At 36.5% G+C, this 24,221-nt stretch overlaps 1 protein-coding gene across 5 annotated transcripts in view; it reads left to right on the top strand.

Moving 5' to 3' along the window:
* Positions 1-227: 227 nt before the first annotated feature.
* The window catches only part of LOC129237110 (protein singed), a 110,540-nt gene continuing 86,546 nt past the window's right edge, over positions 228-24,221 (top strand). For 3 of the 5 annotated variants that reach the window (XR_008581742.1, XR_008581743.1, XM_054871541.1), the window contains exons 1-2: positions 228-327; positions 1,018-1,240. The gene's annotated coding sequence lies outside the window, so the exon portion shown is untranslated. Of the gene's footprint in view, positions 328-1,017; positions 1,241-2,139; positions 2,450-11,119; positions 11,139-24,221 lie in introns of those variants that run through there. The other 2 variants (XM_054871542.1, XM_054871544.1) reach the window with 2 other exon arrangements.

Genomic DNA, 24,221 nt, shown 5'->3' with positions numbered 1-24,221 from the left:
AAGTAAAATTACCTATCAAACCATTGCTCAAATTTTGAACTTTCACAGTATAATTTCTTTGAAGTTCCAAATGAAAACCACATACTTGGCAACCTTTGTCAGCAACGAACATCAGACATGTTCGCAACCAGTGACTACAAGCAATGAGGTTTTTTGTGAATGGCAGCACTGTAGAGCTTCAACGGCTTTCCTTCGAGCCGTCAACGAACGAACAATTCATTCGAGCTAGCAACGCGTTGTGAACGGTTGTGGTGAAAATTATAGAATTATTTATACGGTTTAATAAATAAAGTCGGCTTGCAGCAAACTTGTGTTAAATAAACCCATGTAAATAATTTTTAATCGAATTTTTTTTTATGTAAATTGAACCAATTTCAGTTTGAATTCAATTCAATTAGCTTTAGATTTTCCACATGTGAAGGGTTGTTGTGTTATTCTTAACAATTTTTGATTTACTTCAATCTATTGAAAATTGTCAAGTACGCCTTGTATCCTTTGTGTGCTTATATGTAAATATAAAGGTGTTGTAACGAGTGGGAGTGTGTATTTGTCTATGCACAGATGGATGCAGTGATGCTGCCATTTGCCGGTGTTTGACGTTGCACGAATAACGAAACCGCCCTTTTTAACTCCCATGTCGCCCAGTTCACAGACGGAAGTTTTTCATAAAGGATATTTTGTATTTTAATTACGATTTCGAACTGCGACAAGTTGATTAAATTTTGTTTTCATAATTATAATTTAAACATTTTAAAGAATAACTGGAATTGGTTCGTTTGAATTTTTGTTTTGTTTGTTTCTTTTTTTTAAACCAATATTCGGTGTAACATGTGAATACTCGTAAAAGTATTAGTTATTTTTGGCACCTTTGTCCTGAAATTTGTTTCAATAGCGTAGAAACATTTCTGCGCAAATGCGTACATATAAACAAGGGGGTAAAGGTAAAACGTGTGTAAAAGGTATAGAATGAGAAGGGTATAATCAGATATTTTCTGTGTCTTGTGTTATTTGTTTTAGTGCAAAATAGTTATCCAAGTATATAAAATAAAACTATAGTAATTGGAAAAAAGTGCAGTAAACAAACTCAAATCCAAATAACAATTTAACACTTCGTGTGTGTGTAATACAAACTACGAAAAAGGATTCAGCCGGCGTACAAAAAGGTATCGGAAAGTGCAAAACAAACGTTTGCAACAAAAGAAACAACAAAGTACATCGCGAGCAAATCAGACTGAAAAGTGTAAGTTATAGTTGTAGAAAAACCGAAAGTTAATTAAAATAAGTAATTTTTTAAAGAAGAAGAGATATAAAAATGTATGAATAATTTGCACTGCTCTGCAGTTAACGCAGATATTCCAAAGTATTTGACAAAAAAATTAAATGTTTGTCTGTGGCTGCAATCCTCTTTTTAACTCTACTTGTGTGTGATCGCAAATATTGTTATTGGTCGCTCACAAAAACATTTGCAGTGAATTACCCCTGCAACCACCGCATTCACCGCACTCATACGTACATATGTATTTATGTATGCTCATAAGTCGCATATTCTCTTCTGATTTTCTTTCCGAGTCGGCTTGTTGATTTTTTGTTTTACTTTTGTTTTTGGTTTAATTTTGCCAACAGCTCAATACATACATACGTTTGTATGCCAGTTTGCATTTTTCAACCGGCTTCCTCACCTTGGCATTGGTGGTGGATTAGCAATTCCGACTGGCTTCTGCTTGTTTGGCTAGTTGTTTAAAGCGTTGCCACCTAGATTATCTGGAATTCTGTATGTTGAAAAAGGGCTTACTGTAGAAAATATGTTATCCAAATGACTCCCAACCAAACGGAGTTTTACTTACAAGCAATATTTACAATATTTTTCACATGCATAAAAGGGGATAAAAAGAAATGAGTGCAACTGTTTCTTAAAAGCTATTTAAGTTGTAATTGTTTGTCAATTGAAGTCTGAAAAGTGCTTCGCCTCCTATAAATTGGCGCTATTGATGGAATGTATGTATGTTTGTATACGGCGAGATGTGACAACTTGATCTACGGTTGGTTCCAGTGCGCGCCGAGCTGTCATATTCAGTTGTCTAACTGCATTCTGTTTACCTACCTGAGGTGTTTTTTTTTTAATAGTTTGTAATCAATTTGCACTTTGCGGTTTCTTGTTTTATTTGCTGGTGATTGTGTGTTGAACCTGTTTTTCATTACATTACTTTTGCGTTGATTTCTTGTTTTCCAATATGCTTTTCCATATTGTCTTCTCAGTGCGTCGATTTTCTTTTAATTAGTCTTGCACAGTTGTTTTTATCGACGCTCCAATTGCAGTGACAATTGACTATTACAGGCTCAGTCACAACTCCAACGGCACGCACAAGCTTACAACTTATTTGTGTGTTTGTTAATTTGATAGCAAACATATTTTAATCAACTGGAATCAATCCAATAAATATACATGCAGGTACTGATTTCTTATAAAAAAAGAAAAAACAAATTATAAATCCTCATGGAATAAAGGCACAACTTACAATATGGTCCTACGAGTAGCACTAATTGATAGAAAGATAATCAATAGATTATCAATTTATTTAAAAGTATTTTTTATTGTAGTATAGCGATGGCGAAAGATAATAAGACCCGTGTTAATGAGTGATTTTTTCTTTGACACATTAGAAGCAATATTAAAATTATTGAAATGAAAATGTAAGAAAAATTTTTTTCTTTTAGAAAATCTACTTTTTACATATTTCAAAGCAAAATCTAGGGGAAAAGTGCTTCTGAGTAGAAACGAAAATTTTTGCGAAAAAAGTTGTTTTTGTTGTGCCACAAAACGTGAACAAAAGAAAGCGTTAAGTTTGTTCATGTCCCAAAAGATAAAATTAAAAGAAAATATTGGGTAAAAGCATGCAGCACTGCATTGAAACCGGGCGAAACAGTTTGCGTGCATCACTTTTCGGCAAAGTATTTCGAGATCGTGCCAGATCTGAAGAGGGCGAAGTTGTCTAGTGATGCTCTTCCGATGCCTGTGGAAATTTTGCATTACTGGAATGAGCCCGAGACGGCCCATCTTTTGGCTGACGTTTCTACGCAAACAGAGTAAATCCTTTTTTTATTTAAAAAGTGTAGTTTTACAATATTTAAACGAATTTTGATTTAGATCATGTACTGATTGTCGTGTACTTCTACCGAAAAAAAAACTGGATAAATTCAAATCCAACGTCAGCCAAATACTTTCTGAGGGCCAGATAAAAAACTTGGAAGACCCAACCAAAGCAATTCATTGGGCTTGGGACGATATAGTACAAGCAATATCCTAAATTCGTACATGGATTAACATACATCGGTCTTCTGAGAATGGGAAAAATATGTTTTTTATGATAAACTTATTTAAGACATAATTTGTTAAAGCTCTTGTGAAGCGTACCGAAATGTTCTAGAAATTGTTAAAATCGAAAAATTAAGTTGAAAATACTAACTTAAGTTGTATTTCTTCGCTTGCCAAACTAAAGGGTTTTCCAATAAGAGGTGTTATTTTGATATTCAAACAAAAATGCTATTTTTTAATATATATGATCGGATGTTTATTTCATTATAAAGAGGAAGGTATGTCGTTAATAGTGGAAAATAACATCAGGCAAATGACCTCCACGACCACGCTTACAGGACAATATCCTTTTCATGAAATTTTCCACAACTGAATTGCAGAGTGGCTGCCCTATGCCCTCGACAGCCTCACGAATTCCATTTTTGAGTTCTTGAATCGACACTGGGCTGTTGGCGTAGACCTTTTCTTTCACGTGGCTCCAAAGAAAAAAAGTGACAAGGTGTTAAATCACAAGATTTTGGTGGCCAATTGTGAACACCTCTTCGAGAGAGACAACACCGTCCGGAAACTTTTCCCGTAAAAGATCAATGGTTTCGTTGCTTGTGTGGCACGCAGCGCCGTCTTGTTGAAAATAAACGTTGTCCAGATCGATACCATCGAATTCTGGCCATAAAAAATCGTTATTCCTGTTATTTGAAAACCCTTTAAATCTCGTACATCGACAAATATCGATGCGTACTTTACACTATTCCATTTCATGAAGCCATTTTGCAGTAAATTTTTGCAATTTTGGACAATTATCTTTCCAATGGTAGTTTCATTTTATATTTCATCTCCTGAATCGTCCTTACATGGTTAGCGAAACGTTTATTTTTAAACGCGCCGAAAAAAAAATCGTCGAAATCGCTGCTTTATCACCATTTGCCGATAATGATTTTTTCAAGCGAAAAGCCACAAAATTTCTGAAATATCTGTAATTCGCGCAAATTCCTAACACTATATGGACCACCCTGTATTATAAAAATGTTAAAAATTAGAAAAATTCGTTATTTTGGCCTTTCATTCATTAATTTGGAAACATTTAAAGAGTTGATGTGTGCCAGACCTGAAATATATACTGGGCTAGCAATTTCTCAAAAAGGTCTGTTTTTAAATCTTGCTTTCCAGTTCGGGATGTGTGAACAGCCACATGCATTGTCTGGCAAAATTTGTCACATTTCATCTGCACGACTGCTTTACGTGCTTGAGCGATTAAATTAACATAATTTGACCATTCATAGTAGGCCTCTTGGACAGATAAACGATTTATATATACTTTCGCTATCCCAGAATATGATCGCTTTGGTTTAGATGCCGCTTTTTCTACTTTGAATATCTTAGGCGGTTTGTCTGCTATTTTATTATTATTTTCCCCAACTCTGGAGATTTCTTCTACCGTAAAAGAAATTTTTCCTATGCGTTTTTTGCTAACCTGAATTTTTTCGGATATTTGACATAAATTTTCTTCTGCATTTTATCCGATCACTACCATTGTTGTTGTTGTGGTTGTTGTGACATCATAACGGTTCCCCATAAATGCTGAAGTGGCGGCATTGGCCGGACATACATCCAGGTCGTACGGTTGTATTGGGTGGTTTTTTAACAGCTTGGGAACTTAATTACACAAAACAGAAATATTGTGGTAATGTTTTTTTTATTATAATTTTCCATAGCATTTATTTTTCGAATATGACATCCGGCATATGTCCATCCCGGCTACGAGTTCCATGGTTTTTTCAATCGGTCCAATAAATAGATTTTTAAGCGCACTGTATGTTGCGCTATCTATCTGGAACCAAATGTCGTCTATGTTTAGTTGATCAATTTTGGAAAAAAAAATTAAGTCAGCATGACTCGATTGCGCTCGCCATTCACCGTAACGCCAGCTCCCTCCTCATTTCGAAAGAAATAAGAACCTATGATGCCGCTAGTGCTCTATTAACTTCGCGAAAATACTTTTTTTTTAATAAATTTCTACATTTTGAAAGCGTTGTTTTGGCGTTAACCGATTCATGAACATAACAAAAATCTCAACACAGTTCGCCATTCGCGCCTGTCCAACCATAGGTATCGATATCGACATTTCTCATGCAGCTAAAAAACAACCTCTATAATGGAGTGTCGGTGGAACGAATTTTCGGTTTCTGCGCGCTTAGTGAGTTTAATATTTTATAAACAAAATAAAAAATCTTTAATATCCATACTTTCTCTTAAAGTCTAAGAGATGATGAGTCATCGCTAAGTACCTAAGGCGGCCAGTGTAGCCGCTCGTATAAAACACAGATATAATTTTAATGTATTTATAAAATTTTCTTATAATTTACCATTCTTAAAATTTCCTCTTCAGCTTTATTCTTTGCTCCACTTTAGCGTATTCGCATATAAAGTATATACATTTGCTTGTATTTACCGGCATTCCGGTGTTTTACTTCTCTCTTGACTCATCGTCATCATCCCTCCTGACTTGTTTGTCCACCTTCGCAATTGTCTGCTTTTGTGTATCTGTTAAATTCGCTCTTTCGCATTGTATTCTGTAAGTTGCTGCTGCTACTCAACGTCAAATTACTACCAGGACCTTTTGTGTGAATTTAGGGCGTGTGCTTTATGGCTTCCCGGTGTTTGTCGACAAGAACTCTTACTAAGTGCTCGTGCAGCAGAGAGTGGCTGCTGCATACTTTCCAATTTACTCCACGTTCTATTTTCCACATTTGAGTGGGGCGAATGCAGTAGGTATGAAGAATAAAAAAAGAGTAATTCGTATTGTCGTCGCTGAGTGATATGCGGTCCCTGTGCATCATTGATGATTTTGTTACGCCAGTGTAGATTTCCTCAAAGCGCCTGTTGGAGGATGTTGATTGCACACACAAACTTACATACATATGTATGTAAAGGTGAAGACTGATATTGAGAGAAAAACAGCAAACTGAAGTAGAAGCACAATAGTTCATACTTGAATAGAATTTGGTATCTCAAAACTTCACAGTAGGGCATTCACAATTAAGTGCAAACAACCCGGCATCAGGGCAACACAAAAGCATTAACCAATGAGACTGAATTTATAGAATAAATGAATGAATGAAATGTTATATGACTAATATTGTATAGCAGAACAGTTGCTGCATAGCAGTGTTTTTAAGCTTTAAGCAATAAATTTCAATAATGCCGAACAATAGTCCCTAGATAACCAGATACGAGTACATTTCGGTTTGAATCATCTAATGCTAACTGCAACGAACGCAAGCAAACATATTTTCACTGAAATAAACCGATTCACACTGCGTACGTTTATTTATCTGTGTGATAAAAATCCACCCCTGATCAAATGGGGTAAATAATAAATATTTGATAAGCAAAAGTCGATTCTGAATTAGCAACATATGCTCAAATTTTGCGCAAATACATACATATATAGGTATGTACGCATGTGCCTGCCTATCGACATATCCATATATTTATCTACACTAATATTATAAAGAGGAAAACTTTGTTTGTTTGGTTGTAATGAATAGGCTCAAAAACTACTGGACCGATTTTAAAAATTCTTTCACCATTCGAAAGCTACATCATCCACGAGTAACATGGATTATATTTTATTTTGGAAATAGGGCTCGAGATATAGGTCAAAACGTGGACCCGGGTAACCTTCGGATGTGTATGTACAATATGGGTATCAAATGGAAGCTGTTAGTGAATTCTTTAGTCCAGAGTATTTTTCATGCCACTCCGTGACTAGGGTCTCGAGATAGAGACCAAAACGTGGACCCTAGAATGTGTTTGTACAATATGGATATCAAATTGAAGCTGTTGGTGAATGCTTTAGTACAGAGTATTTTTCATGCCGCTCCGTGACTGGGGTCTCGAGATATAGGTGAAAACGTGGACCCGGGTAACCTTTGGTTGTGTATGTACAATATGGGTATCAAATGAAAGCTGTTGATAAGTGCTTTAATACGGGGTAATTTTCATACCTATTGATGACTAGGGTCTCGAAATATATGCCAAAACGTGGACCCGCCGTGTCTTTGAACCGAATTAAACCAAACTTACACACATTGTTAAGGGGGTATTGAAGATGGTTTCCGTATAGTTTGGATACGTATTGGTAGATAGGGTCTCGAGATATAGGCCAAAACGTGGACCCGGGTAACCTTCGGATGTGTTTATACAATATGGGTATCAAATGGAAGCTGCTGGTGAATGCTTTAGTTCAGAGTATTTCCATCCGCTCCGTGACTAGGGTCTCGAGATAGAGACCAAAACGTGGACCCTAGAATGTGTTTGTACAATATGGATATCAAATGAAAGCTGTTGATAAGTGCTTTAATACGGGGTAATTTTCATACCTATTGATGACTAGGGTCTCGAAATATATGCCAAAACGTGGACCCGCCGTGTCTTTGAACCGAATTAAACCAAACTTACACACATTGTTAAGTAAGTATTGAAAATGGGTTTCGTAAAGTTTGGTTGTAATTCGGAGCACTGGCAACGGGTACAGCGTTCTTTTGAACCAGACATAATGTCGCTTACTTTTTTAACGCTTGGGGCGGAACTGAACTGTCAAATTGACAGTGTGAGTTACAATGTGTCAATATTTCTTTCTGATTTGGATGCCATAAGGAAAAAACGTAAGTGCAACATGTAAAAATTGTTTGTGAATTTTTTTGGAGTGGATTTTGGAACAGTGAATAATTTCTTACGAAATTTGAGAATTTAATGTGAAATCCGAATGAAATTATGCGTTCGTGGAAAAAAATTTTTTTTTCGTTTTTTTTTTTGAAAAATATAAATGGATAATGGTTAAAAAAGCTCCAATGCTTAATAAAACATATAAATTGAAACGAAAAATTCATGGATGATCAGGAAAAAGGACGATTGTTTCTTAGTTATTCATATGCGTTGATTTGAAATTTAAAAACAATCTTCTTTTTTCCTCATTTTCAATTTATATTTTATATTTACTCAAAAACAAATAGAAAAACAAAAAATATTGTTTATGCCAAAGCGCTTGAATAAAGAATAAAGAAATAAATAATATGAAAACCATATCTTTTCTGTTCTAAACCATATCTATTCTATTTTAGTGTGCCCAGCGAAGGGGGCCGGGTTTGCTAGTCATATATAAAGGGCTTTTAAATAGGGACGTACGCTTGAAGGATAACATTATTTCATCTAATTTTCGTTTAAATGGAAAATAGAAAACAAAAAACTATGGGAGGTAAAGTTCAAGAGATAATTTCAAAATATTTGTTTGGGAAAAAAGAAATCCATTATTTTTGCGTTAACTTTTTGCGCAAATGGTTTAAAACTGTGTTATGGCCGATCTTTAGCTCCTGGGCGATACCACGACTACTAACACACCGGTCAACTTCGATTATTTCTATGATTTTATCGACTCTTCATCATCCAGAATCACCAGAAACACCATTCACAATTTCTGCGACCTGGCTTGCATTTTCGTTTTTCTCAAAGAAAAACTGTAAAATGTACCGCATTTTCTCTTCGTTGACTTGCATTGTTAACACCCTGTAACTCACAACTGAATGGAACGAATTAAAAACAGCGAAATAATTTTTTTAGTGTGAGATGCCACCTTGACAGCGAGCTTTAAATTGTTTGATCGCTATTTTATGAGATATCGATTACTTCAGCCATTTACCGATAAAATAATGGTTTTCTTTTTCCCCATAAGGTAAAAGAAAATCTACATCTGATACGTTTGAAATGGTATTAAATTCAAATATCACTCGAGAAACTGGAGCAAAAGAAAAGTAAAATTTAAAGGTTTAAAAGCGAAACCGGGAAGTTTCTTTTGTACTCGTTGAATTCTAATAGCATGGGCATACAAATTTTATTCCAATTAACAGAGACGTGCTCTTTTGAGTAATTAAATAACACTTTACGTAAGTAGCGATTTTTTAAATCTTACCAAATCTAAGTAAAAGGCTAACGATACTCGTTACGCTATTGGAAGGACATAACCAAAATGGTTTACAAACTAAGTTAGTTAGTCTTACTAAGTAGAAAATTTAAGTATCGCACATTTCGGAGAATATGGTACAATAATCTTAATTCTACAACATATTTGTTTTTATTATTATATATTAGATTTACGCTTGTTTTTTAAAAGGTACTTCAGAGGAAAATACTACTAAATTAAAAATCTCTGCTATAAATCTTACAAGGTAATATGGTTTGAAAACTACTTTTATTAAAAATAAACCTTTTAAGAAAGAAAAGAGTCCAATATGGTAAACGAGAAAAGAGGGAAAAATGAAAAAGAACGAAAGAGTCGAGTGAAAGATTTCGCGTTGAGGTTTAAAATTATTCTTGTGATATAACGACGTCAAAACATCAGATTTTTATCATAATGAAATTCACTAGGAAATTATTAATATTGCTACCAAATTTCAGACTCAGGTTGTAATAATCGTTCCACCCGAAAAGTTCGAATCAATATAATCACTAATTATTATGCTACTGAGTCGGCGAACCGATCGAAATACCAGAGATTGTGTGCCGTACTGTAATTGCTTCCATTTAAAATGATCCAATTTAGTCGATTCTACGCCATTTACGAAAATTCGGAATCTCTCAATCAACATGTGGCAAATTTTGCATAACAATCTTAGCCTACAGCTGCTTTCTTAAGATCCAGTCTTTGATTGGAGTCGGAAAAAGTTACATTTTGACCCTATCGAGACACCCTGTATTATATATAATATATCATGTACTAAATGCATATGGATGGGTATTCGTAGGTCCATTTGACTTTGTGTGGATACACCAATAGCTTTGTTTGAACATTTTTTGTGCTTGGAGTGCAAAATTATACATTTCGCAAATTGGAAACATGGTGGACGATCACTAAAAGTTCTGATTCGAGAAACCAGTTTGATAGTTTTTTGAGGCTTCTTCTTGATTCTAAACTATCTAATAAATTGCCCTTTTCGATTAGCCAATGATGATAGATCACATGGTTTGACCAACCGAAGCAAAATTGTGAGGGTAAATAAGGCTGCCACGTCATTGGGGATTTGGCAGCAGAACTATAACCGCTCATTTCACACATATTTTTGCGCTCGTCCAATCAGACGTTGTTTAGACGGCAACGAAGTAATATCTACATATGAGGGTGCCTGCGTTAATTTATTCTTCAGCAAATCAGCTGATTCCTTCAAATTCGTTGAGAGCCGGTTAACGGTTTGATGTTGACTACACCTTCTGAATTGTTTTCATTATTAAGGATGATAGAGTACCAGGTTTGCTCATCCGAAGTAAAGTTGTGAGAGTAACTTCGGCTGCCACGTCACCGTGAACTCGGCAGGAGAATTCTCCGTCCAATCAGTCGTTGCTCAGACTGCAACGAAGTAGCATGTCTGCTTTGATTTTTTCTCTATATCACCAGCACAATCTCAGTTTTTTCGTAAACTAACCGCTGTAATGACCCCACTTACCTCAGCCAATCAAGTGAGTCCTTTAAAATCACTGAGAGCCAGCTAACGGTGTGATGTTAATCTTTGCAATCTGTACATCGTGGCTGACAGTTTCTGCTGGAACAATTTTTACCATCGATCGAACGCATCTGGTTACAGTTTATGCAAATCAGAAAATTTAATTTAGAGTTTGTTATTCATCGATCAGTCGGGGGCAGCAGAAGGACATACTGCGAAATAAATGGGACCATTATATTCAAAACATTTTTCCAGTTAAATTCGCACTAGGGGATCGGAAACACACTCGCAGCGTGAATAACAGATGTAAAATTTAACATCATGGGGTCAATGTGAGTACTCATAAAACTCAATTTTATGCTACTCAGCTACAAAGATTGGCATTAACTGTAAACTAACCATAAAACCCGCGAAATAAAAAATAAAAAATTATCGTTAGACTTATTAACATGACTAGGAGGAAGCATATAATAATTTCTAAGAGATGCTCATATAATTTAACTTAAAATATGTACATATGTGAGTATCAACCAGTTTTATGAGTTCATTTGCCCACTGCCAAATAACAGCAAAGTTATCGAGCTCACTCGTCATCATTCCATTGGCAGAGTGGACGGGTTACCTTTTCTTTCATTTCATGCTAATAGAAATTACTTCACGATTTGCTTCCGTTTAATTGGCCGGATGTGCTGTTAGCACCCGCCGCCGCCGCCAGGTAGTCAACGCGGCTATTGACGTCTCAAGTCGAAGCGCTCGCCGCTACAAAACACCCGCAAGCCGCATATGTTGATATTTACGCGTAAACCTTTACTTCTATATGTATTTTTATATCCATATATTTTTTGTATTACAATTTTACGTACGTGAAGTATTTTACATACATACATACATACCTATGTGCCGGAGGGTGTGGAGTACAACTTCATCACCAAATGCCACAAAGCGCGGTGTGAGGTCAATGCACGTAGCAAGTGCTCTCATGCAATTTTGTGTTGTTTTATCGCTTTTTGTTTGACGAAAATATTTGTTTTGTAACGATTTGTAAATTCTACTCTTTCTAAGCAGCATTCCGTCAGCTGGGGCACTTAAACGACTTGTCAGCGCTTCCCTACTCACAACCAAAGATATGTACACGTATGTGTGCCTATTCATGCCAAAGGATTAGCCCACATGCAGATTTGTAAACACTCATAAGCTTACATATGTATGTAAATATATATATTTACAGACATATATTTACATGCATACAGTGGCGGTTAAAATAGTACTAGCGCAACGTATTGCTAATTATTGACTATTTATTTTTTCATAGAATGTTTTATTTTTAATTTTTATGTTTTTTTTTGTTTTGTATTATTTATTTTTTTAATTGTTTTAATTTCTATTAGTTTTATTTTATTTTATTTTATTTTTTTTTTATAAAAATATAGGCCATACTACAACCAAATCATATAACTCACAGTTTCGAACTTTGTACAAAAGTTGAAAAAATTTCTCAAATTTTCATCAAAATATCGAATATTTTTGTCAGATTTTTTGAAAAATTCTGAGTATTCAGTTTGGTAGTTCATTCCATTTTAGTATGATAAAGGGTGATTTTTTAGCTATTATCTTTTCAAACAGTTGGCTTAAACAGCTGACACACGTTTCGTGTTTTGTTTCACTGTCAAACATCTTCAGTTTGGTCGTCTTACAAACGAACAACGTTTGCAATTCATTGAATTTTATTATAAAAATGCGTGCTCTGTTAAGAAAGTTTAAAGTCGAAAAATTGTGTTTAGCGACGAAGCTCATTTTTGGATCAATGGGTACGTAAATAAGCAGAATTGTCGATTTTGAAGTGAAGATCAGCCAGAAGAATTGCAAGAGCTACCAATCTATCCAGAAAAGCTCACAGTTTGGTGCGGTTTATGGGCTGGAGGTATCATTGGACCGTACTTCTTCAAAGATGCTGCGAATCGTAACGTAACTATGAATGGTGAGCGCTACGGTGAAATGTTATCCAACTTTTTTTGCCCAGAATGCAAGAACTTGACTTGCATGACATGTGGTTTCAGCAAGACGGTGCCACATGCCACACAGCACGCGTAACAATGGACTTCTTGAGAGGCGAGTTCGGTGAACATTTTATTTCACGTTCGGGACCTGTCAATTGGCCACCCAGATCGGGCGATATAGCACCTTTAGACTATTTTTTGTGGGGCTATGTTAAAGCTCATGTCTATTCAGACAAGCCTGCTTCAATTAACGCATTGAAAGACAACATTAAAGCTTTTATATGTGAGATACTGGCCGAAACATTGGAAAGAGTATGCCAAAATTGGACTAAGCGGATGGACCATTTGAAGCGCAGTCGCGGTCAACATTTGTATGAAATAATCTTCAAACATTAAATTATATGGACTGTACTATCGATTTAAATATTAATTTCATGCATATTTCTGAATTTCACGTGTGTTTTTTTGAAAAACTTTCCCAAAGCTCTTAAAAAATCACCCTTTATTGTGCAAAGCCGCTTTAAGCTTTGATTTTTTGTAGTTTTTGATAATTATTTTCGTGACGGTTTTATGCATTTTCTTCCATTCAAGGAATGCTCGATTGTCTTTTTTTTAATACATTTTGTGATAAATTAAAAACAAAAACATGATTTTAGTGATGGAAATCTTCATTTTTACCTTAATGCGCTCCATTGTTTGTCTGTTTACTGCAGCTGTCTAGTTTATAAGTGCGATTTATGGTTGGCGCAAGAAGCCATTTGGAAAAAATCTTACAAATCTTCCGATAGGGTGATAAATTTTGCACAAAGCAGAAATATTTTTGGAATGTTTTTTTATTATAATCTAGTATATCATTTCATGGCATTTATTTTTTTAATATGCATATGTCCACTACGGCTTACAGTCACATGGCTCACTCGGGCAGTCTCGTTTTTACTACTTTTTTCAATAAGTTTGGCCGTATGGTGGCTTGAATATTGCAATAAATCGATTGTTATGCGCGCTGTTTGGCAAGTTGCGTTGTCTTGTTGGAACTAAATGTTGCCGATGTTTACCTGATTAATTTTTATTTCCAATAGCGCCATTCACCGTAACGGCAGCTCCTTCCTCGTTCTGAAAAAAATAAGTGCAGTTCTGTATGAACTTTGCGAACAGATTAATTTTTGTAAGAGTAAATTTCCATAATTTAGAAACGTTGGAATTTTTAGCGACTTCAAATTTTCAGAAAAAAACTAAAAGATCGTAATTTTGATGCATATAATTTTTTTTTTGTAACTCTACACGAAGTTTACACCCTAAGCTATATAGTATTTTTTTGTAAAAAAACCAAAAAACAAAAAAGGAAACAAAAATAAAAAATAAATACCCAAAACTTGTCAATATGTGGCACTGCTATTATATTTACCATCACTGTATATATATGTACATGTGTACATATATTTATAAAAATACACATGCATATGCAATTACATCTGTGAGAATGTGTTTAAAATGATTGCCCTTGAAATTGTTTTCTTATTGCTCCAACGGCGCTCCACACCACTTCGACGCCTAAAACTCGTAAATCCATGCCATCGTCACTCGCTTCCCTTTGCTTGCTCTCCACCCCCACTTTCCTGATCTCGCTTTTACCGATTTTTAAAATTTCTTTGCCCCAGACATTCTGTGCATTTAAATTTTTCTGCTACGTCTGCAGCATCCAGCAATGAGCTGCTCATCGGAGAGCGGTCTGTTGTCTTGGGGGAGGGGTGTTGTTGGGTTTGCACACATTGTATCCCACATCTTACATCTTGTATCTGGCAATATCTGTTGCCAGCGCTACCATTTGCAGCTTCATTTGTTCCCCACATTGCAGACATTGTCGTCGCTGTTTATTGGTTTGCTTTCTTTGTTTCGTTTCGCGTTTCGCGGAGTTTCGTTGTGGTGTTGCAGCACACAAAAGTTGACATTGGTTTTGGGTTTTGGTTCTCTCGCTCATGCTGTGCGCCCAGTAGGTTGTCCTTTTACATCGGCACGCTGGTTGTTGGTGCTTATATGCGTATGAATGTATTTTATGCTGACGCCTGCCTCCGCCATACTTGACTGTGTGTGCGTGTGTGTGCATGTTAATGCGACTGCGTGTGAAGGGCCCGTGACAGCCGTTTGCCGGTTGTCAACGTCTGTTCGCTGGTTGCCGAGTTGCCGGCTGCTGTTGCTGTTGCTGTTACTGCTGCTTTTGATGTTGTATGGAGTACAACAATCAGCACAACTGAACCAATACAGCGCAGTAGTCGCAGTTACTTTTCGCCATTTTCAGTGCGCTTTTCCAACTTAATTTGCAATGTATTTTATGTGCCTATGCACACGCGTGCATGTGTGTGTATGTATGCACGTACTTATATATTTGGGTTTTACGTATTGCATTTCTAGTTTGTTTTCTCCACGGCTGCAACGTGTGTCTCGCATGTGTCATTCATTTCGCTGACTCCATCCCCTCATTTTATTTATTGCACATATTGTATTTGTTTATGGCATGGCCGATTGTCGACTTTCCACTGACGTTCCTGTCTCACTGACTGGCCGACCGGGCGGGTCGCTGCTTAGTCACTCGGTCGTTTGATCCTGCAGCTTGGTATCGATGTCGTTCCTGAGTCATAGCGCATACATACATACATGCATACATACCTACATATATGTAATATGCATTCATTGCTGTTTCGTCGCATATTTCATCCGCTTATTTTTTGTGATTTTGTTGTTGTTATTTTTGTTGCTATGCTAAGGTTGAGGGCGTGTGATATTGTTCTGCGATTTAATGGACTGCATACATTCCCACATTTTGCCTTGTTAACCTCGCGTTTGTGCCTTCCTGTTCTCAAATGCATACAAATATACATATCAAATATACATTCAAACATAATTGAATAAGCGTGCATACAATTCTGTGTTCCGTTTCCTCAATTTGTCCTGATTTTGCTGTCCAAACACACCCTTCATTAAATATTTATGTGTTTGTATGTTTAGTGATCGAGTTTAATGGAAAATCAATAATACAGAGGTGTTGCTCCGGTAAGACTTTATATACATACATATATAAATACGTACGTAATTACATACATGCACTAAGTTACAAAAAAAAGTGTAAGTTAACTTATACAAAACCTCAAAGTAAGGGATGTCCTATACTATGAGAAATGTCAAAGAAATTTATTTTTGCCCTCTTATAGTAGATAAAAAAATATTATATATTATTTAGATTTGAGCTAAGCTTTTCAAAATAAATGTGTATACAAATTTTTTGCATTGACTTGTTAGCTGTACTAGGTTGTTCCATAAGCTTTTCGCTTCGATAAAAGAGGGTGTTGGTACTAGTCTATATTTTTTTGTTACGTTGGTGCACTGCATATATGAACGTATGTGAAGTTTCAATCCAATCTGTCATTTAATTCTTTGCTTCAAGCCATTTAGTATCGACGTGTCACAGTATTTTCTACAATGGAAAAAATCAAGTAACGTGCAGTGATTGAATTTTTATTTTTGGAAGGTTTAACAACAATGGAAATTTATGAACGAATGTTGAAAGTGGAAAAGAACTTCAGTTAAAAGATGGGTTGCTGAATTTAAACGCTGAATTTTCGCATTAGTTTTTTGGGATGCGAAATGAATTTTGTTTGTGGATTACTTATATATATATATTGGGCCGGGTCGATTTGTGGGGAGGCAAAAAAATCATATTCTAGGGATCAAAATAAGAAACTTTGCCGAAGGAACCATACCTCTAAAACGAATTCTGATGTCCACCAATTTGGGTCGAACTTTTGGTGTCTTTTGTGGGGAGGCAAAAACATCGCCCATTGCTCTGTGAAAATCATATTCTAGGGATCAAAATAAGAAAACTTTGCCGAAGGAACCATACCTCTAAAACGAATTCTGATGTCCCCCAATTTGGATCCCCCCAGCGGTGCAGGGGTTAGAATATGCCCGAGGTAAGGTATGCCTGTCGTAAAAGGCGACTAAAATCTAGGTTTACCAGTGCCTGAGTAGTATGGGTGCTCAACTGGCAGTGTCTTCGGGTACGATGTCTTACCGGAGACCTTAACTTGGTACCACGGGGAACAGGAGCCCTCCGAGTTCGCTCTGACCTGTTCTATGGGAACGGCCCTTCGGGGAGGTTTTCGTGGTGGCTGTGGTTGAGACCTAAAGCGCGGGTAGAGCTTTGGCTCGATATAGAGTTGCAATTAACCGGGTGCCGGGACCCATAGAACGGCAGAGGTATGGATAGGCCTCGAGCCCTACCAAAGTGGTTAGTGTGTCCATGCCACACTGCCAATTGGTATCCTTAAATACTTCGGCCCTTTTGGGGCGCTGATCAACGCATTGTATTGATCCGTGTGCCTTTGGGTACCGTGGGTTGGGGCTGTCGCCAGCAGGCACTCACGTATAGAAACACTGGACGCTGTCCCCCAATTTGGGACGAACTTTTTAGTTTCTTTTCTCATGTAAAGGCCAAAAATGGTGATATTTTGAAATGATTGTATGGGGGGTTCCCCCAGGGGAGCTCCAGGGGGTGTGCCACTGGCCGTCCAAAGTTAGTGCGGGTCGGTCATACATTTGAGCTCGATTAGAGCACTCTAAATGGGTCAAGGTGGGATTTTTCGTTCGAGCTCCTCCTACTATTTGTGGTGAGCGTCTTGATGTTGTTCCACAAATGGAGGGACCTACAGTTTCAAGCCGACTCCGAACGGCAGATATTTTTATGAGGAGCTTCATAACAGCTGTGGAGGCGTATTTTGCAGCCTTTCCAGACTCTCACTTCAGGGATGGAATTCATAAATTGGAATCTCGTTGGAACAAGTGTATTGATGTTCAGGGGGACTATGCAGAATAATAAAGTGCATTTCAAACCATAAAATTGTGTTTTTCTTATCGAACTGCAAAACTTATTGAGCAACCTAATATTTACATAGTATAAAAATAATATAATATCTTTTTTTGTTTGTTTTTTAATTTATTTGTATACCACAAAATTTTAATTTGTTTGTACAATAAATTAAATATTCTACAAGTAAATACAGGGCTGGCGATGGAGAGCTGCAAATATTTACGCAAAATAAAAATAATGCAAAAATTTAATATATTTCTTCATTCAATTTTAAACTTAAAACATAAATCACATTTTCTTCATTGGTATTTTGAATGAATATATAAAAAATTATAATAAAAGATAAAGCATTTGTCGAAATCGTAGCACCTCTATATTTTACCCACTTTTGACTAATTTTCTTTTGCTTGCTTAATGTTCATTAATTTTTGTTTTTATAAAAATTATAGCTTATCTTCTTCTTTATATATAAAAATGAATGTTTGTCTGTATGTCCTCAATGAACTCAACAACTACTGGACCGATTAATATAAAAATTGGTATATACATATATTTATTATTCCACGGAGAAGGCTTGTAGAATATGCTCATTGATGCCACTCGCTACCAGGTAGCGCTGCAGAGTAGCAACTTCTGCCCCGTTCAACCGATTGTCATAAAAATTAGTATGTCCATGTAATTTTACACAGAGGAAACGAATATGACGAATTTGATTGAAGACATATGTTTGACAATCGCTAACAAGGCACTGCACACTGGGCCAGAAGACCCTTTTTTCTTAGGGAAAGGCCATAAAACCGATTAAAACCACGTTTATTATAGTTTTTTAACTCTATGAATGGGAATCTGAAGTCAAAATTAAAAAATTCAAAATAGCGGATCCAAAATGGCGGACATGAATTTTAAAAAATCCGTATTTTTGCTTCAAACTCAGAATCTAGGGGTTTAAAACAATGCACATTACGAATATAATGTCAACTTTGAGAAATTCAAAATGGCGGATCCAAAATGGCGGACATAAAATTTAAAAAATCAGTATTTTTGTTTCAAACTCAGAATCTAGGGGCTTAGAACAAAGAAAATACGTCTAGAATTAGCTGTACTCATACACCCAGGATACACCGCGAGGAAGATTCTAGTACGATTTAGTATCCCAATTTTTTTTTTGTAATTTTTGTAATTTTTAATTTTTTTTTGTAATTTTTAATTTTTTTTGTTGTAATTTTTGTAATTTTTAATTTTTTTAAATTTGACTTAATTTTTGAATCTGATTTATCAATATAATCCAGAGACATTCTACCAGTGCTTGTTTTAACTTTTTGTGGAATGAAATGAAGTGTCATAAATTCTGAATCAAGCCAAACTTTATTCTTTAGAATAAATCTGTCCGTCTTTCTACTTGCTGCATTATATTTATTTACTTTTATATTTTGATTTTAAAGTTTGTAATGCTTTCTGTATCTGTTGCAACGTATTTTCATTTATATCTGTTAAACTTTTATTATGTTTATCCAATATGTATTTAATTGGATCTGCATCTGGTGATTTTAAAATTAAATCAAGAATCTCTTTTTTGTGATTTTCATTTTAATGAGAAAAAAACAAAGCAATTAAAACAGCGTTTTAAAATGCTCTACTCTGGCGGATTTTTCAATTTTGCTCTTGCTCAAGTCAAATTAGGACTCCAAGCTATGACTCTAACTGCGCAACAATCAGAGTCAGAATCATAGTAGAAAAATAATTGCGTCGTAGTTTTACACAGGAGCTCATAGTCACTAAAATAAAATGCGCAGTAGACCAAAAACAGAGATTGAACTTCGTTCGCTCTCGCTCAAAATATAACATCGCGAAATGACTTCGTAGTACTGCAAATAGTCGCTCCGCAGTTTTCGTGTACAAAATAAAAACGGGGGTGGGGGAGCACACTGACCGAACGATCTGCTGAGAGTCTCTCACTCTCTGAGGTACTGGACAGTTCTGGATCTTTCTGGACAAAGTTCAATCTCTGTTTTTGGTCTACTGCGTATTTTATTTTAGTGACTATGAGCTCCTGTGTAAAACTACGACGCAATTATTTTTTTACTATGACTCTGACTGTTGCGCAGTTGCCTGATTCAAAGCGACCTGCAAACAACCTTTTCGATCGTGATTTGCAACGAGAAACACACTATGATTCTGACGAACTGGGGACATTCGTTAGAACAAATCTTCCGCAGTTGATTTCAAAACAACGCATTGCGTTTGACAGAATTATGCGTGCAAACCATACGATCACAAAATAATATTGCACTGGCTATTGCATCATCTGGAATTGCGGCAACTGTTTTGGATGGTGGCCGAACAGCGCATTTAGCATTGAAACTGCCGTTGAATTTGCAAAACACTGAGGCACCAACATGCAGCCTCAGCAAAAACTCTGGAATGAGAAAAGTACTCCAAACGTGTCAAATTATCATATGGGACGAATGTACAATGTCTCACAAGAAAGCATTGGAAGCGCTTGACCGTTCACTGCGCGATTTGAGAGGAAACAGACGGATCTTCGGTGGCGCACTAATTTTGTTGTCTGGTGATTTTCGACAAACACTGCCCATTATACCACGTTCAACACCCGCTGATAAGCTTAATGCATGTCTTAAATCATCAGTTTATGGCGTCATTTACAGAAATTTACTTTGAAAACTAACATGCGTGTACAACTACAACGGGATGCTTCGGCTGGAAATTTTGCAAAACAATTATTGGATACCGGAAATGGGCGAATGGAAATTGATGAATCTACACAATGTATCACCCTGCCAGCAAACTTCTGTAAGATCACAGAAAGCATCGACGAATTGGTGCAAAAAGTTTTCCCAAACATTGCACAAAAATAACAAAAACTATCAGTGGCTCAGTACGCGTGCTATAATAGCAGCCAAAAACATCGATGTCAATATCATCAACTTCACCATTCAGCATGAAATACCCAGTGAAACGACAACATATAAGTCCATCGATACTGTGGAGAATCCAGACGAGGTTGTCAACTATCCAACTGAATTCTTGAATTCGCTTGATTTGCCAGGCATGCCGCCGCACGTTCTTACATTGAAAATTGGCGTACCCATCATTCTTCTTCGAAACATAAATACTCCAGCACTTTGCAACGGAACCAGACTCTCAGTCAAGAAAATGATGAACAATGTTATCGAGGCAACAATATTGACTGGAAAATTCAAAGGTGAAGACGTACTGTTGCCACGTATCCCAATGATCCCGCCAGGTATGCCATTCGAATTCAAACGTTTACAGTTCCCGGTGCGACTCGCTTTCGCAATGACTATTAACAAAGCACAAGGGCAATCGTTACAAGTGTGTGGATTGTTGGAAAACCTTCTGATCTATTCGTTTACGCACCAGATGATAAAACAAGAAATATTGTGTATCCCACAGCACTTCAATAAACATCGATAAATAAACATACGGATGCTCACCATTCTGCAGGCCAATTTAACAAATCTTATATTCAATTAAGCATAAAAAATGAACTCTTACTCCAACTTTCACCGATATGAACTCATTTTATGTAAATATTCCACAAAATTTGAACAGCCCACAAGTGAAAAAGTGATTGCAGCATAAATGCTTAAGCTTAAGGTCATGCTATCAATCTGTAAAGTTTAAAAACTCATTTCCATTTATTGCCGATTTTGCGCTGGTGGCAAAGAGACACTCATTTTTATTTTTTGATACTTTTGCATACATACATAAACAACGTACGTACATTAAACCACAGTCAAAATGTGAACATCGCTTATCCTCTACATAAATGCACCGCATTGCACATGAAGGGGTTAATAGCCTGCAACCGGATTGTGCATATCTACAGTTTAAAAATATACTTACTTACACTTGCAATGCGCCGCTTGTTTTGCCGGCTGCACCAACTCAGTCTGACTGCAATCATGGAATGCCATATCAGACCCTGCACTTGGCAGTGCATAATGGAACAAAAATAAGTAATAACATGGCTGAAAAGTGCGTGAGTGAATATTCTATTCTAAAATGATATAAACTGTGATGTCTTGAAATAAAAAGAGGAAAGAATATATAAATTTACCACTTCACTGTTTGCGGGAAATAATAAAAACGCTGATAACTTACGAAGCGAAGTGCGAACGATATGGTTTATGAGCGAGTTCGACAGGAAGAGCGGGCGTGACGACTGAAATACAAAATCTGAACTCAACGCTAGATTTGAATAAGCCTGGCGCTGTATAAATATTGAAAATGCAACTTTTAACTCTGATAGCACTTTGGCTATGCAATATTTTGTGTGGGGAAACTTTAAAAGGCAAAAACGAATTTCAAAAGAAAGGCATATAAATCTTTTCAATAGAATTTTTTTTCTTTTCAACCACAAATGCAGCCGCAGCCTGCTTATCAAGTTGAAAAGTATTTTACAGACATGCATCGCACTAACTTTCATGAATATAATGGGTGTTTTTTTAGAGGTAGCAATTTTTTTAAGTACAAGGTGAAGTCCAAAATAAACAAGACTTTTGTCATAAAAATGTTTTTGATGGCGCCATCTTTTTAATGAGTTAGTGCGTTGGAAGTTACATCCCTAGCTGACTTCCAATGAAAACTTGGTGACGTTCGGTCCAGTGGAAGCGAAGTTATTGCGTCTAAAGTGTCAGTATGTTTGTGTCATCGGTACAAAAATGAGCTTCGAACAAAGAGCTAATATCAAATTTTGTTTTAAAAATCGGTAAAACGTTTACCTAAACATTTGAATTGACGAAGAAAGTTTATGGCGATGATTGTCTATCTCGAGCCAGAGTTCATGAGTGGTTTACACGTTTCAGAGATGATTGTAAGGACATAAATGCCAATGAACACACGGGCGCCTAAAATCAGGAACCAGCCAAAACTCAATCGAAATTGTGCGCAAATTTATTAAAAATTAACCAAAATCATCGTTGAAATTCATGGAATCGGAGTTGAAGAGAGAAAATACAACTTCCTTTGCAAACATTGTTTCCAACATGAACCTGAAACTAAACGTCAAAATGCCGAATGGAACGCCCCAGACAAGCCACCACCCAAAAAATCGCGTTTGGAGAAGTCAAAAATCAAGGCGATACTCATTTATTTTTACGATTCCAGGGGAATTGTCCACAAGGAGTTCGTGCCAACGAGCCAAACCGTCAATTCAATTCTCTACTTGGCCTTTTGAAGCGTTTGTTGCATGGCATTCATCGAATTCGCCCTGAATACCGCTAAGGAGGGAGCTGGCGCTTATTGCATGATAGTGCACCATCTCATCAATCCACTTTTGTGACTGATTTTTTAACTAGAAATCGCATTTTAACCATCAATCACTCACCGTATTCGCCTGATATGGCTCCCTATGACTTTTATCTATACGGAAAATTATATTTGGCCATGAAAGGAAAATGTTTTGCGTCCGTAGAGGCCATCCAAAAGACTTGTACTGACATCCTGTAGGACATTCCAATCAATGACCTGAAACACTCTTTCGAAAAGCTTTTAGATCGCGCAAAACAGTGTATCGAGGCCAGAGGGGACTATTTTGAATAAATAAACTCGAAATTATCAAAACACAGCTCCTGTCGTTTCTATTTTAGCTCAGTCTTGTTTATTTTGGACTTCACCTTGTATATTGTAAATTAAAAAAAATGTTTGAAATTATCCATATTTTGGTGCGTACAGTCTTTATTAGCTGTTTATGTGAATTTCCCGCATATTTGTGGTGTGGTGTTTTTATACGTTTGCATTTAATTGGTGCGACTTATGGGTCTCACTACTGTCTCTAGAACTTCGATATGCGCAGTAGAATTCACTCGAAATCTGTGAGTAAGGAAGTGTGGTGGGCCGACATGCCCTTTGTTGCTCACAACACCGAAAACTATAACAGTGGCAGGAAGCTTTGTGTGCATGACAACAAACCTATGTAGGATTAGAACATAGCCATGTGTCATATCTGCTGTTGGTCTTTTGGTCTTGGTCAAACTTTTTTTCGTCAGAAAAAAATTATAACATCTCAGGTCAGAAAAAACCAAACGCTTCAGGGTGTTTAATTTTGCTTAGAAGGCATTTTGATGGGATAACTCAATGTTGTCGGGTTTGCACCGACATAAACTTTCTTCTGCATATAACGTAAGATTCCTACCGAATCTATTCATGGATAATTCGATGGATAAGATTCTCAGAAAAAGTAAGCTCTCTCGCGAGAATCATCTTTGATTTTGGAGGGTCATGATCACTTGCACTTGTTAAATAAATTGTGCAGATCGGGCAGTGTCAATATGTTCCTCGTGTCTTTTACGTTTTGCAACAGACTTTGTATCGCCGGCTGATGCTTCCAATTCACGGCGGATCTTATTAACGAAGGGACGAGCGTACTTAAGAAAAATTTAGATTTCTAAATCGGTGGGATTTTCACATGTCGTAAAGATAACTGCATGCCTCTTCATTTCTTAAGTCAAGTTGTAGTCGTCCATGTCTTCTTTCCGAAAAATAGAAAAAGAGAAATAATGGTTTCGTTAAGG

The sequence above is a fragment of the Anastrepha obliqua genome, chromosome 2 (assembly GCF_027943255.1).
Source record: "Anastrepha obliqua isolate idAnaObli1 chromosome 2, idAnaObli1_1.0, whole genome shotgun sequence".
In the NCBI taxonomy this organism is placed as follows: Eukaryota; Metazoa; Arthropoda; class Insecta; order Diptera; family Tephritidae; genus Anastrepha; species Anastrepha obliqua.
The sequence above is the reverse complement of the archived record's forward strand: the minus strand, read 5'-3'. Positions and strand labels throughout refer to the sequence as shown.